The 15,760-nt window shown below is 43.2% G+C and overlaps 1 protein-coding gene across 1 annotated transcript in view; it reads left to right on the forward strand.

The window, feature by feature from the left end:
• The window catches only part of Ssu72 (SSU72 homolog, RNA polymerase II CTD phosphatase), a 35,196-nt gene that overhangs the window by 15,344 nt on the left and 4,092 nt on the right, over window positions 1–15,760 (forward strand). The window lies entirely within an intron of this gene.

The raw sequence follows: 15,760 nt of genomic DNA on the forward strand, positions 1-15,760 counted from the left end.
GCTTTGTCTTTTCTTTTCTTTTCTTTCCCTTTCCTTTTCTTTTCTTTCTTCCTTCCTTTCTTTTTTTTTTCCCTGTAAATTTGAGACAGGGTCTCACTGTGTAACCCTGTCTAGCCTAGAACTCACTCTGTAGACTAGGCTAGCCTTGAATTCACAGAGCATCTCCTACCTCCTGAGTGCTGGGATTAAAGATGTGCAGTGCCAGCCCAGTGAAGAACTCAGTTTCCTTTTGCCTACTGGAGAGTCTAGAGTAGTGATTCTCAATCTGTGGTTTTTGATCCCCTCGAGTTTAAACAACTCTCTCACAGGGTTGCCTAAGATAATCAGAAAACACAGATGTTTACATTATTATTCGTAACAGTAGCAAAATTGCAGTTATGAAGTAGCAACAAAAGTAAATTTTGGTTGGTGTCACCACAGCATGAGGAACTGTATTAATGGGTCACAGCATCACAAAGGTTGAGAACCACTGGTCTGGAGGTATACCTGCAGACACAGATGTAAAACCTACCTTGATGTGATCAACCAGGAGGCTCTGATATGTCATTAGGCAGTGGAGCACAGATGAGGAAATAGAAGCTACAGAGTTCTGTTGTGCCGCACTGTAGGCTGCCCAGCTGCTTCTACAGAGGTGTGTCTGCACACTGACATGTTGGAGATACAGTAGCTGGGTTAGTGGCTCATGCCTATGATCTCAGCCTTTAGAGGCTAAGGCGGTAAATTGCTGCAAGTTTTGAGGCCAACCTGCGCTATATAGTTTGAGGCTGTCTTGGGCTGTAGAATAAGACCCTGTCTCAAAATGAAAACACAATAAAAATGCTGTGTTTACCAAACAAAGCATGGAAAAATAAAGTATTCTGAGAGAACTTTACTTCAGGAAGAGCCAAAACAGTTTGAATCTTGTACTGTAGAATCATTAGGAAAGAAAAAGGTTTTGTGGTTTTTTTTTTTTGTTGTTTTTTTTTTTTTTAGGTTTTTTTGTTTGTTTTTGTTTTTGCTTTTTTGAGACAGGGTTCTCTGTGTAACAGCCCTGGCTATCCTGTAACTTGCTCTGTACACCAGACTGACCTCAAACTTGCAAGGATCCACCTACCTCTGCCTTCTGAGGGCTGGAATTGAAATTATGCGCCACTACTGCCCAGTGCAAAAAAAAGGTTTTGTTTTTTTTTCTTACTTTGTTTTGAGACAGAGTTTTGTTATGTAGCTTTGGAGCCTGTCCTGGAACTCGCTGTGTAGACAAGGCTGGTCTTAAACTCACAGAGATCTGCCTGCCTCTGCCTCCCAACTGCTGCGATTAAAGGTGTGTGTCACCACCACCTGGCTAGAAAAAGGTATTTTAAAATAGGTTTTTCATATCATGTTCCATAATGGTTAAGCTAATCAGTGCTCCAGGTGTTTGAGTGGGTCATTTTATAACCTCCATACTCACTTGAAATTTCCCACGTTCATATACTTAGCATGCACATGAGGCCCTGAGATTGAACCTAAGCACGTCTAAATAAAAAATTCTAGATGTTCTTTACTTACAGTAGTGCTCAGAGTGGAATCCAAATATTCTAAGCAAGTGAATGTGAATGAAAGAACTTATTTTTTTCCCTTTGTGGTTTTGGAAATCAAACCTACAGCCTTGTACATGCTAGCCTAGGCTAGCACTCCTCCACTGAGTTATCTCCAGATCCAAAACTTTTTTTTTTTCAATAAGATATGTTTCCACTGTGTATCCCTGGCTTGTAATAATCTGTGTAGACCAGGTTGGCCTCAAACCTAGAGGTCTACCTGCCCTTGCCTCTCTCTGTCTCTACTGCCTGGGTCCTGGGATTAAAGGTGTGGGCAACTGCATCCTGCCTTTTTCTTTTTTCTTTTTTTCCTCCTCATCTATCTTTTCACTTTTAAAATTTCAGTCAAGGTTTCACTAAGTTTCCCAAGCTGGCTTTGAATAAATTCTAACCCAGGTAGGCCATAAATATGTTGCTACTCCTGCCTCACCTTCCCCAGAGACTGAGATGACAGAGCTGTTATCACTCCAGAAAGCATTTTTGTCTCCATTTTCTTTTTATATTCATACATTCTTGCAACTTTTTTGGTTTTTCAAGACAGGGTTTCTCTGTGTAGTTTTGGTGCCTGTCCTGGATCTCGCTCTGTTGCCCAGGCTGGCCTGGAACTCACAGAGATCCGCCTGGCTCTGCCTCCTGAGTGCTGGGATTAAAGGTGTGCTGCACCACCACCACCACCACCACCACCACCACCACCACCACCACCACCACCACCACCACCACCAGCACCACCACCCCCACCCCCCATCCCCGTGCACTCTTGCTACTTTTAATATAAACTAAAATTTAAGCAGTCCCAGCTGCTCTGAAAGCTGAAGCAAGATGATTGCTTGATCACAGAGTTCAAGGCCAACCTGGGTAATTGGGAGACTTAGTCTCAATAGAAAGAAAGAAAGCATGCTCTGGGTATCACGACACAAGGCTCACTCAGGAGGCTGAGATGGGACGGTTTAGAGACTTTCTCAAAAGAAAGAATATAATAAAATATTTTTGTAGGTACAGAGATGAGTTAGGTAGCTTGAAGGGTCCCAAATGCCTTCTAGAGAAATGTAAATCCTTGTAGTTCCTACATCTTTGCCACCCCCACCCTGCTTCCCAGTACTCCCTCAGCGACAGGCTGCAGTTGAAAGGTGGTCAGTCAGTGGGGACATTGGTTCAGAAACACAGGTATTTCCTGTTAGCTGTACACTTGCTTTGTGAATATAATGGGAGTGTTTGGAGCTGTGAAGTGCTTAGGGCCTATACCACAGTGATCCTGAGAGCCCACCCTGTGATTCGAGAGCACATCTGGTACTTCACCCTGCTGAGAAATCCAGGAACCTGAATTTGGAGGATTGAGTGTTGGATAGAGCAGGCTGTGTTCTGCTCACATCCTTGTCCAAAGAGCTACCAAGTAAGGGGGGGGGGGGAGGTCTCAGAAAAACATCTTCCTGAAGCTGCTCTGGTGATCGTGGTCTACTCCTTTCCTTTAGAGTCACAGCAAGTATTACATAAACTCTCAGAGAGGCTCATTTGGGGGCTGGGTGGTTTCCTTAGCTCTAGGGGAAAAGTTGAGGTTTTATTTCTTATTTTAAATGTCTGTGCACCGTTAAGCTTATTCTGAAACCTTAGCTGCTTTGAATTTTTTTGTTTGTTTGTTTTTTTTGTTTTTTTTTTTTTTTTTTTAAGACTTATTTATTTATTATGTACACAGAAGAAGGTGCCAGATCTCACTACAGATGGTTGTGAGCCACCATGTGGGTGCTGGGAATTGAACTCAGGACCTCTGGAAGAGCAGTCAGTGCTCTTAACCTCTAAGCCATCTCTCCAGCCCTTGTTTGTTTGTTTTTAAGATAGGGTCTGTATTATGTAGCTGTGCCTGTCCTGGAACTTACTATGTAGAACAGGCTGGCCTCTGTTGGGATTAAAGGCATGGGCTACCATGTCTAGTTCTTGTCTGCTTTTGAAATTTCTTCAGTTAGTACTATTTATTTTAGATACTCGTTTTGTTGTTGTTTTGTTTTGTTTTTGTTTTTCGAGACAGGGCTTCTTCCTGTAGTTTCAGTGCCTATCCTGGATCTCCCTCAGTAGACCAGGCTGGCCTAGAACTCACAGAGATCACCACCTAGCTCTGCCTCCCGAGTGCTGGGATTAAAGGTGTGTGCCACCGCTGCCTGGCTATTTTTGATGCTCTTATATTTTGTGAGAGAAATAAACATGCAGTACTGGACATGTTCATACTCCCTTTATTACAAATTCAATTTTAATATTGATTCCAATTGTCTTCCTGATTCTGGATGGGGTAGTTCTTAACATGTTTTATAAGAACGAAGTTTAGGCTACAGCTCTTTAGGTAGCTCTAAAAGGAGTGGAGACCAGCATCCAGGAGTGAGGATCTTTATAGAGTGCTGGTGTAGTGGTCAGTGGCTGCCTCTTAAAATGTACAAAGTACCCGGAAGGGGACTATATGGATGGGCTTTTAATGTGCTGGGGACAGGGGTGGCAGTAGCAGAGCTTGTGGCTACCTTGGTAGTTTGGTGGTAAGTCATCAGTATTTGCCTCAAAGTACCCTCTAGACAGGTTACTTACCTCTTGGTCAGTCTTCAGGAAGCTTGTTAGTTATTTACTTCATGTGAGTAGTAGTTTGTTCTAGGTGAGGCCAGAATGAGGCATAACAATGTACCTAGTGTTTTGTTATGGTGTTCTCAGTGCTGTCCTTGGCCAAAAGAATGTCTCTTCCAAGGAATTTACTATACATGGACATCAAGCTAGGTCAGATAAGGGCATTGTTGGGACTGTGAAGGGGAGGATAGAGGTAGGAAGGGTCACTGTATGGGGTACCCTTTTGTTCCGGGGCAAACCACTGCAGGAAATTGGGAAAGGAGTGGTACTATTCTTTGAAAAGTAACCCTGATAGCATTTCTTAGTCAGTAGTAAGGGCCCCTGCATGATCTTGTATAAAAAACATAGTTTTGTAGTAGAAAGCTAGAAAAATGCTTTAAGATGTAACACAAAGATAAGTACTCTCTGCTTGCATTTTCAAGGGGGAAAGGGTTTTGTGAGTTGGTAGGAAAAAGATACTTGATGAGAACTGGGGGCCTAGTGGCCTAGAGACCACCTCTGCCATATTTCTACTTTGTGTGGGTAGGGCCTCAGTTTCTCCACCTGTTCCCTCCTCATGAAATTCTAGTAAAACAAGCTGAGTATAATAGTGGCCACTTGAAAGTGGCCTGGCACTTAGGCAGTAGATGTAGAAGTTAAAGGTCACTCTCAGCTCCATAGTGAATTGAAGACTGGCTTGGGTTATATAAATCAAACCCTCTATCAATAAACAAAACAAATGAGGAAGCAGCATACATAGCATAGACCTTGTATTTTGTAAATCTCTGACAGATTTTAGGCACTTTTCATAATATTAATACTTTCATGTGTGAGGAAGGAGTGATTTTACTGTTCATGTAGCTTTGGCTGGCTTGGAAGTCATTTTGTAGACCAGGCTGGCCTTGAACTCAAGAGTCCACTTGCCTCTACCTCCAGAATGCTGGGATTAAAGACTTGTGTCACCACACCCAGCCTTAGACATACTTGTTGATTTAGGTTGGGTTAATAGCTGATGAGACCACTGAAGGGATAAAAATATGATAAATCAAAAGTGCATTTACCAAGCTGAGTGTTGGTGGCTCACACCTTTAATCCTAGAATTTAGGAGACAGAGGCAAACAGATTTCAAGGCCAGCTTGTTCTATAGAGTTCCAGGACAGCCAAGGCTACACAGAGAAACCCTGTCTCAAAAAGCAAAAACAAATGCACTAACCTAATCTACTACACTTGGTAACTTCATCAGTGTCTGTTTCCCATTGTGGCTGTGGAGATGACTGGAAGTTGAGCTGAGTTGGCATTGCTCCTGTGTTGAGAGCTTCAAACTGTCTCACCAGCCTAGGGGCAGACCCAAACTTGAAGTATAGTTTCTACTGAATGTATATCACTCTCATGCCATTGAAAAGCTGACTTGTCCTAAGTAAGGGATTGTATATTTACTTTCTTAAAGTACTTTGCTATAAATAGTTGCATTTTGTTTTTCACTAGTACAAGTGAGCCTGAAGGATTGAAATTTGCTTCGTACTGTTTCTGTGGACCCCATCCATGGAATTGTTGAGGGCAATGGAGATGAACTGAAACTTAACCAACATTTTGATTAAATGTTGATAAAGCTAGTGTAGGTTGCTTCATGGTTTTACCATTTTCCTTTTTGAGAATTACCTGTAGTTAAGAAACACACATGAACACACCAATGTCAGCGATAGGAATTCTAAGTTCACCTGACCACTAGAGAAATAAAAAATATCTTGAAAGTCAAATATGGTAGTTATGTAACACTATCTAAGTTTCTCTGTAGGCTGAGGCAGGAGGATTATCAGGAGGAGCGTGCCAGTGCAGGGTCTGCTTGGGTAACAGACTTCTTTATCTCAAAAATGAGCGAAAAGCTGGAATTGGTATCACAAACCTGTTTTCCCAGTACTTGGGACACTTTAGTTGAATTTAAAGGCCAAAAATAGCAAGACCCTGATTCAGTCTTCATTTAGGAGGGTGTTTGTTTTTTTAATGAAGATCCCATTAGTTCTGTTTTTATCAGGTGAACCTGTAACACCTTTAGTGGTGATATAAGTTGATTTTGTTTATGAAGAATTGTCGGTTTTACCAATGAACTATCAATAGGTTGAGGAAGTCGGTCAAAGCAGAAGATGGATGGTTAACATTCCCTGTTCCTGCCACCCACTCCCTAATGGGCTGCTCCAGAAGCCACACTGTATTCATAAGAAGGGTAATTTTTAACTTTTCTTTTTTTTTTTTTCCTCTTTCTCCATTTCTTTATTTGGTTTTTCGAGGCAGAGTTTTTTTGTGTATTCCTGGCTGTCTGTAGACCAGGCTGACCTCAAACCCACATAGACCACCTGCCTCTGCCTCCATAGTGCTGGGATTAAAGGTGTGTGTCACCACTGCCCAGTTTTTTTTTTTTAACTTTCCTAAGTCTTGCATCTATGTTGCAGAGTGGACCAATGAATCTGCTGCTTCTAGCCTGCTTCTTGGATTTATCTTTGGGATCTTGTGATTACCTTTTGAGTTCAGATTATATTTTAGCTGTCCATTTATTGAGTGTTCATCCTTAGTCTTTTTTTTTTTTTTTTGTTTTGGTTTTGTTTTGTTTTGTTTTTTGTTTTTCGAGACAGGGTTTCTCTGTGTAGCTTTGCACCTTTCCTGGAACTCACTTGGTAGCCCAGGCTGGCCTCGAACTCACAGAGATTCGCCTGGCTCTGCCTCCGAGTGCTGGGATTAAAGGCGTGCGCCACCACCGCCTGGCTTTTTTTGGCTTTTCAAGACAGGTTTGTCTAGCTTTGCGCCTTTCCTGGATCTCGCTCTGTAGACCAGGCTGGCCTCGAACTCACAAAGATGTGCCTGCCTCTGCCTCCCAGGTGGTGGGATTAAAGGCATGTGCCACTACCCCTGGCCATCCTTAGTCTTTTATTACTGTCCATATTTCTTTCTATTTTTGGTCTTGGGGGTAAAAGGAAAAAATGGTTTCTGAGATAGAAAATTATCAGGCTTGGCCATTTGATGATTAATCTTGTCAAATTGATTGGATGAGACACATCTAGGAGATTAGTAAAACATAGCTCTGGGTATGTCTGTGAGAGTGTTTCTTTTTAATTTATAATTTTATTATTGTGTTTGCTGTATAAGCAAGGGTACACATATGCAGTAGCATGCATGTAGAAGTTAGAGGACAACTTTGTTTAAATGATTCTCTCCTCACTTCTATGTGGGTCCCAGGGGTTGAACTTGGGGTGTTAGGCTTGTATATAAAGTACTTTACCCACTGAGCCATCTCAACAGCCAAAAGACAGATTGTAAGGGCTATGATGGATCCTTTGATGGTTTCATAATTATACTGGCAAAATTGGGAGGTGGTGGAGCTATCAGGAGTAGGTTACAGGGAGCATGTCCTGGGGTTATCCTTTTTTTTTTCTATGAAGTTAATATTTTTTATTTTATGTACATGAATGTTTTGCTGGATTGTATGTCCATGTACCACATACATGCCTGGTTCCTGAGGAGGTTAGAAGAGCGCATTAGATCTCCTGGAACTGGAGTTGATGGACTGTTGTGAGCCATCACGTGGGTGCTACGCGTCAAGTTCAGGTCCTGACAAGCAGCAAGTTCTGTTAACTGCTGAGCCATCTCTCCAGCCTGTTGGGATTATATCTTATACTAGTCTCTTCCTGCATGCCCCTTCCCCTGCTTTATAATGTGATATCCTATCCTGTAATACCCTGCTCCTCAGGATTGACTGACATCTCAAACTGAGCCACGTCTCTTTGCCAAGTTGCTTTTTCAGGTACTTTCTCATGATGTAAAAGTGACTATAATACAATCCCCATGTTGAAGACCATTGATAAATAGAGCATCCTTGGGAGGATCCTTCCTTTATCTGTAGCCCTGGAAATTCATTTATTGATGAGGTTTTACTAATCTCAAGTTTCAGGTGAAGCTCATGTTTCTCTTTTTTTTGTTGAGTTTAGAATGGGAATTTCTGCCTCCTGGGAGTGCACCCTGCTCTGCAGACACGGTGGTTCTGGTTTAATCGTGTTCTGTCACCACATGGCAAAGCAATGCGTAATAATGACTTTCACTTGTTTGCTGTTTATTTTCATGTGGTTGGTAGCTGTATTTTTTATTTTCATTTAATATTTTAAAGATTTATTTATTTATCTGAATGCCAGTAGAGGGCATTAGGTCCCCTTAATGGTTTTGAGCCACCATGGGGCTGCTGGGAATTGAACTCCGGACCTCTGCAAGAGCAGCCAGTGCTCTTAACCACTGAGCCATCTCTCCAGCTCCCGCTAGCTGTGCTTCTTAAAGAGATTTTTGTTTTGTTTTGTTTGTTTGCTTGCTTGCTTATTTTTTGGAGACAGGGTTTCTCTGTAGCTTTGGAACCTATCCTGGAACTCGCTCTTGTAGACCAGACCAGCCTTGAACTTACAGAGATCTGCCTATGTCTGCCTCCCAGGTGCTTGGATTAAAGACATGCACCACCAAGGCCTGGCTTTATTTTTATTTTTATTTATTTATTTTTTTTTAATTTATTTATTTAGGGAAAGAGGTTTTAAAAATGGTTATTTGCCTGCTACTTACTTATCAGAGGTTTATCAAAGCTGATTGGCCAGGGTAGTTGCTGTGGCCATTCAAATGTCTGGATGTAATAGTACCTGGGTTTTCTCCTTTGGTACCACAGTCTATTTCTGGGGGGGTTTGTTACCCCTTTCTGTTTATTTAGAATATCCTTTAGAGTTCTGTTTGATCTTTCTATAACTGCTTGACCTGTAGGATTATGTGGTATACCTGTAATATGCTTTATATTGTAATAAGCAAAAAACTGTTTCATTTTAACAGAGACATATGATGAATCATTGTCAGTTTTGATTTGTGCAGGTATACCCATGATGGCCATAACTTCTAGCAAATGAGTGGTTACAGAATCAGCTTTTTCAGAACTCAAAGCAGTTGCCCAGTGAAATGTTCCTGCTAGCCATTGAGTTCATCACCTTCCTGAGGTCAGCCTTTGAAATAAGAAACTTGCCTGAGCTTCTTAGGGCATATCTTGAAAGCCTAGAAAAGCACTGTTCTCAGGAAGGGCTCAGTTGTGAATTGAGCAGCCAGTATCCCATTCTAGAAATGCAAGTTGGTGCTGAACACTTGACCCCTAAAAATGAACAGTCTCTCCTGGTGCAATACTTAGGAATGGAGGTATGCACAGGATTGCAGGGAGACTCAGCAATCTAGGTGCAGGTAGCCATACCCTGTCCTGACTTTTTGTTATACTCTAGGCTTACCATTACCTAAAGAAAGAAAAATGTTGTCACACAAAAATAAAGTAAAATAAAAAGAAAAAAAAAAAAGAAGCTGTGTTTATGGTGGTCCTGTGGGTTCCAAGGGGCATCAGTAGGTACTTTATGGGCAGTATTACTGGGGATACAGGTTGCCCCATACTCTGTCCCTTGCAGTGCCTGAATTCAGCCTTGTCCACTAAAATAAACCTCAGTCCAACATTGCTTCTCTAATTGCATTTGTCTCTGCTCTTGTGGTCATCAGAGGTCTTCAGTGCCCAGTTCAGGCAAGCACTCTGGCCATCTCAGGCCTCTAGACTGGTGCCTCTTTTCCATTTGATGACCTAGTTGTGGTTTGGAGACCTTGCAATAAACAGTTCATCAGGCATTGATTATCTTAGGAGTTCAGTTCAGGAGGTAGGCTTTGGAAGACTGCATTTGTGAGAAGTGTTTTAATGTAATAGTGTATAAAATATATTCAAGCAATCCTGCTTTCTATTTGAGGTACTGGCTTTGCCATCACTTGGAATTTTGTGATAAGTTGTTTGGTCTGTGTTCTGCCGTCTTTGGTGCCTGTGAGACCTTCAACTCCCAAACCATGTCCTAGGATACCTGACAGCTTCTAAGACTAAGGACCATGTGCTTGGAATGAACATTCTTCCTAAAAGTTGATTTATCTAAGTGTTTTCCTTTTCTAACTAACCCTTTTGTCTAACAGTGATGCTGTTCATAGTTCCTTCAGCCATTAGTCCCTGTACCACTTAGAGGCATTGTTTATAGGATGCTCTGTATGGGACATTGAACTTGGTATCAGCCTTGCAATGAGCACACATGAATCTGGGGTCCATTGGGTGCTTTAGTCATTGTTGGAGATCTGGGCATTTAACTAGCCTGAAATTGTGTGCATAACAGCAAAATTACAGTTATTTTTTAAAGATTTATTTATTATGTGTACAGTGTTCTGCCTGCATGTGTGCCTGAACACCAGAAATGGACACCAGATCGCATTATCGATGGTTGTGAGTCACCATGTGGTTGCTGGGAATTGAACTCAGGACCTCTGGAGGAGCAGCCAGTGTTCTTAACCTTTGAGCCATCTCTCCAGCTCCTGTAAAATTACAGTTAGGAAGTAGCAGTGAAATAATTCCATGTTGAGGGTCACCACAACATGAGGAACTGTATTAAAGGGTTGTAGCCTTAAGAAGATTGAGAATCACTGGGCTAGAAGGTTTGTTAAAACTTAGTGAGAGGGGCCAGCCAGATAGCTTAATAGGAAAAGACAGTTGCTGCCAAGCCTGACAACTGTGTTCAATGCCCCAATCTGTATCCTGAAGGAAAGAACTGACTCATACAAGTTGTCCTCTGACCTTTACACGTATAATGTGACACATGCACCAGTGTGTGCAAGTAGGAACACACAATTTTTAGTGTGTTCATCGATAGTTAATAGCCATTTCTGAGTGACACCTTTGGGACTCTCTCTGAATTGAGACTTGAGTTTTCTCTTCAGAATTGTGCTTTAGCAGGGCAGTCATCGTGGTGGTGGTGGCAGCACATGCCTTTCTTTAACCCCAGCACTCAGGAGGCAAGAGGCAGGTGAGTCTCTGAGTTCGAGGCCATCCTGATCTGGTCTACTGCAGAGAAACCTCATCTCAAAAAAACAAACAAAACAAAAAATTGTGCTTTGTACGTTATTTTTAAATTAAATTTAACTTGAGGTTAGGAGTAAAATAATTCCAGGTGGTGGTAGAACTAGCCTTTAATTCCAGCACTCGGGAGGCAGTGGCAGGAAGATCTGAGTTCAAGGTCAGCCTGGTCTACAGAGAGAGTTCCAGGACAGCCAAGGCTACACAGAAAAACCTTGTCTTGACAAAAAACAAAAAGAAGTAAAATAATTCTGAGATGGTCAGGTACTTGCAGGGTTCTGGCCCTGCCTGTGAAAGCAGGTACATGAAGCAGGTAGCATGGCACAGACCTGCAGCCACAGACTGCATGACCCACCTTTAGGTAGCCACAGACTAAAATTTGGGTTTGTAGTTGAGTATGATGGTGTACACATGTAACTTAAGCACTTGGGAGACTTTGGCAAGATGTGACATTGGAAGTCATTGTGGGTTACACAACAAGGTGCTGTCTCAAAAGTTGAGCTGGAATGATAGCCATCAGTAAAATATGGGACCCACATAATAAAAGGTGAGTGAGGTATGCTTATGATACTTATGCTGGGGAGGAAGAGACAGGTGGATCATTAGGACTCACTGGCTAGCCAGCCTAGCCACTGGTGAGTTTCTGGCCAGTGATGAGATACTGTAAAGAAGCAAACAGGCAATAGCACATGAGGTGGTGTTCCAGCCTACATGCATGTATGCACACATAGACACATAGACACAAAAAAATTTGTAGCTTTTTTTAAAACTTGTAAAGGATGGTGGTTGGTAAACAGTGCACTGGCCAGTTAAAAGTCATGGGCTCTTTTCCTGTTGACACTAAACTCTTAAAGATTTGTTAATGTTTAGTAAGCACTCTGAGATGAGGTTTGATCTGTTCAAGCTTGTATAGCTGTTGATCAAACTGTGATTTCATTAATTCACTTGAAGTATATTGATGGTGACTCTTTTTGAGATAGGGTCTCTCTAGCCCTGGTAAGCCTGGAATTTGCCATGTAAACTAAGCTGGCTTTGAACTCATAGACATTTGCCTGCCTCTGCCTCCCAAGTGCTAGGATTAAAGGTATGTGCCACCATACCAGATTTGATGGTAGGCTGAAGGGGAATTTGGTGCCCCTCCTAATGCCTGCTTTCTGCTGCTTCTCCGAGGGGGTGGGAGTTCTGCTGCAGCCCCTCTGCCCAGCATCATTCCCTAACTGCATCCCTGTAACTGAAAAGAGGCTCTATCTGACCTGAGGGTATTAGGACAGTAGTGAAGGCAACAAGGTTGAGAGCCCCTCAGGATTCTTTCTGTTTCCACCCATGCCCTGTTTCAAGGAACATTACCTTAATGTTCTGAGTCAGGCCTGTCTTAAATGTGGTTGGTTATGTTTCTGGAGAAATGAGGCCTGACTTACGCTGGCCCCTTGGTTAGCTTCTGAACAGAAGGATGGGTGAAACCTGTGTTTGGGGGTCTATTGCAGATTTATCCATAGCAGGAGCATGGACCTGACATAGCAGGAGCATGGGCCTTCAGTCTGAAGGCAGCTTCCTGAGAGGCAGTTGAGAGGTGGTTGTGAGGCTGTGAGGTGCTGATAGTCTATATACTTCCTAACAGCAGAGACAGGCATTTCATGGAATCAGCCAAGTAGATGGTAGCAGAGCTGAGTGGCACCAGTGAGCCTTAAGACCAGTAAGTGACCAGTAAGTGACTGGCTGTTGTGCAGTTCCTGTCCTGTGCACACTTGCCCTTTCTCCAGAAAGCTGCCCACTCTGCCGTGGGTGACTGGGCACAGATAAGAACTCAAGCCTTGTCCTGTGTTGAATTTGATGCTGAGAGCCAGCCTGTGGGTCTCATTGGTCTGGTCTTTCCTTTTTTTTTTTTTTTTTTTTTTTGTTGTTGTTGTTGTTTGGTTTTTGTTTTAATTTATTTATTATGTATACAGTTTATTCTGCCTGCATGTTTGCCTGCAGGCCAAAAGAGGGCACCAAGATCTCATTACAGATGGTTGTGAGCCCCCATGTGGTTGCTGGGGATTGAACTCAGGACCTCTGGAAGAGCAGCCAGTGCTCTTAATCTCTGAGCCATCTCTCTGCCCTTGTTTTGTTTCTTTGAGACAAGGTTTCTCTATATAACAGCCCTGGCTGTCTTGGAACTTGCTCTATAAACCAGGCTGGTCTTGAACTCTCAGAAATCCGCCTGCCTCTGCCTCCTGAGTGCTGAGATTAAAGGCACGAACCACTACCGCATGGTGGTCTGGCCTTTCTTCATAGGGTGTTCTGTCAAAAGCCCTGTGCTCTGGGGAGGACAAAGACATCCATTCCTTTGTGAGTGGCTAAGGATGCCTGGTTCTGCTCCCACTTGATAGGAAAGGTATCAGATGCTACTATTATTTGAAGAGCCCATAGTTAGTGTCTATGAAGTCAGTTGTGGAAATAGCTTCTCTTTGGGGAATTGCTTAACTAGTAAAGACATGATTGGCACTACACCTGTAAAATCTTAAATTACAAGTGTATGAATGTGCATCCACTCCCAAGAGCAACTACTCAGGAATATGCTGTGTGATCCTGGAAGCAGGCCCCTAAGGTGCCAGCCCTCAGCTTCATGGCCCTGCAGTAGCCCAGGAGATGACAGTGTGCCCATGGGTTCTGTGCATGTGGAGACTAAAGGGTCTCTATGACTCTCATTTTCTTTTTTTGTAGACTAGGCTGGCCTCAAACTCACAAAGATCTGCCTGCCTCTGCCTCTGCCTCTCAGGTGCTGGGATTAAAGGCATGTGCCACCATGCCCAGCTTTCATTTTGTTTTTTGAGACTGGGTCTCATTCTATACCTACCTGGTTTAGAACTCACTGTGTAGCCAGACTGCCTTTGAACTTAATGGCAGTTCTGCCTTTGCTTTCTAAGTGCTAGGATAAAAGCATAATCCTCCATGCCTAGCTTATAGTTAAGATTTTATTTTTTTATGGATGTGGATGCCTGGAAAGACCAGGAAAAGGGCATTAGGCCAGGGGGTGGTGGCACACACCTTTAATCCCAGCACTCGGGGCAGGCAGATGAGTTTGAGGCCTGCCTGGTCCACAGAGCGAGTTCCAGGACAGACAAGGCTGCACAGAGAAACCCTGCCTGGAAAAAAAAAAAAGATGGGGGAGGCATCAGCTCCCTGAAGCTGGTGTTAAAGGAGATTGTGATGTAGGTGCTGGGAACTGAACTTGAGTCCTGGGAGGGCAGGAAGCACTCTTAATTGCTATGCCATCTCCCTAGCCTCTTCTTTTTTGAGACAAGGTCTCATGTAACCTAGGTATCCCTCAGACTTGTGTAGCTGGAGTTGACCTAATCCTCCTTCCTTTATCTCTTGAGTGCTAGGATTACAGATGTCCACCAGGGATCTCAGCTCCAGTGTTGCTCTTCTATATCCAGCCAGTCATATCACTTGGTATTAAGAAATTGTATATTCTACAAGGAGAACAGCTTGAATTGTTTATCTGATGGTAAACCTAGAAGTTTTTTTGTTTTGTTTTGTTTTTCTTTTTTCTTTTCTGGAGCTGAGGACCGAACCCAGGGCCTTGTGCTTGCTAGGCAAGCATTCTACCACTGAGCTAAATCCCCAACCCCTAGAAGTTTGGTTTTTTTTTTTTTTTTTTTTTTAATAATGATACTGAATTGTACTTCTGTTGTGAGACAGCATCCCAGGTCCTGGGGCCCTCAGTGTGAACCCTGTCCCCAGAAAGCCAGCAGGGACAGGTATGGGACTCGAGAGTCTGGTAGGAGTGGCCGTTCACTCAGAGGAAGCCAGCACCTGGTCACTGTTGGCTCACTGCAAGTAGATCAAATCCATCCACACTTGGCCATAGCACAGCCCTCAGTTTTCAGGAATCTCACTCCAGGGACTGGCTAATTAGAACCAGAGGGCATAATTAACTTGACACTCGTACCCCTGGCTCTTCTGAAGCTTTGCTGGCAGCCCCGGGCTTGGCCAAGTGAGCATCAGCCCAAGCCTTGCTTAAGCTTGGGGCTCTTGGAAGTTTTCCAGCTAACTGGCTGTTCAATGAGGTTGTCAAAAACAGCAACAAGGATAGGGCATTCTGGAAAAGTGGGCCCTGTCTACCGTGTCCACCCATATGTCCTAGCCTAGCCTCTGAGCTCATTTTTGGCTGGTTTTCAGAGTTTGTTGGAAGTATCAAGTTTGCTGTGTGATGGTGGCAGTGGTACACACCTTTAATCTCAGCAATCAGGAGGCAGAGGCAGGCACATCTCTGAGTTTGAGGCCAGCCTGGTCTACAGAACAAGTTCCAGGCCAGACAGAGCTACACAGAGAAACCCTGTTTCAGCACACACACACACACCGCCGCCCCCACCCCCACCCCTAATTGTCAAGTTCAGGTGAGGTTGTGGCATGATTCATGTTTCCCAGCCTTCATTAAATAGCTAGGTCTTCACTTAAAAGTAGTCTCTCCAAGTAAGACATGCATGTATGTGTTGGAGAAAATAACAAGACCTTTCCATGCAGGACCATCCTGTGACCACAGTTCTTGGAGTACTTTTGGGCCTGACTCTGGTAGTGGAGAATGCAAAGTGGTTTTTCCCACTACCCCTAGCACTCTCCATGTGACTTTCTCCAGCTCTTCCTTAGGGTCAGTGCTAAATTTAAGTACCTGGATCCTGACTGATTCCTGCCCAAAACGTCTACTCCTCCTTGT

Source organism: Peromyscus maniculatus, chromosome 2, assembly GCF_049852395.1.
Source record: "Peromyscus maniculatus bairdii isolate BWxNUB_F1_BW_parent chromosome 2, HU_Pman_BW_mat_3.1, whole genome shotgun sequence".
Taxonomy (NCBI): domain Eukaryota; kingdom Metazoa; phylum Chordata; class Mammalia; order Rodentia; family Cricetidae; genus Peromyscus; species Peromyscus maniculatus.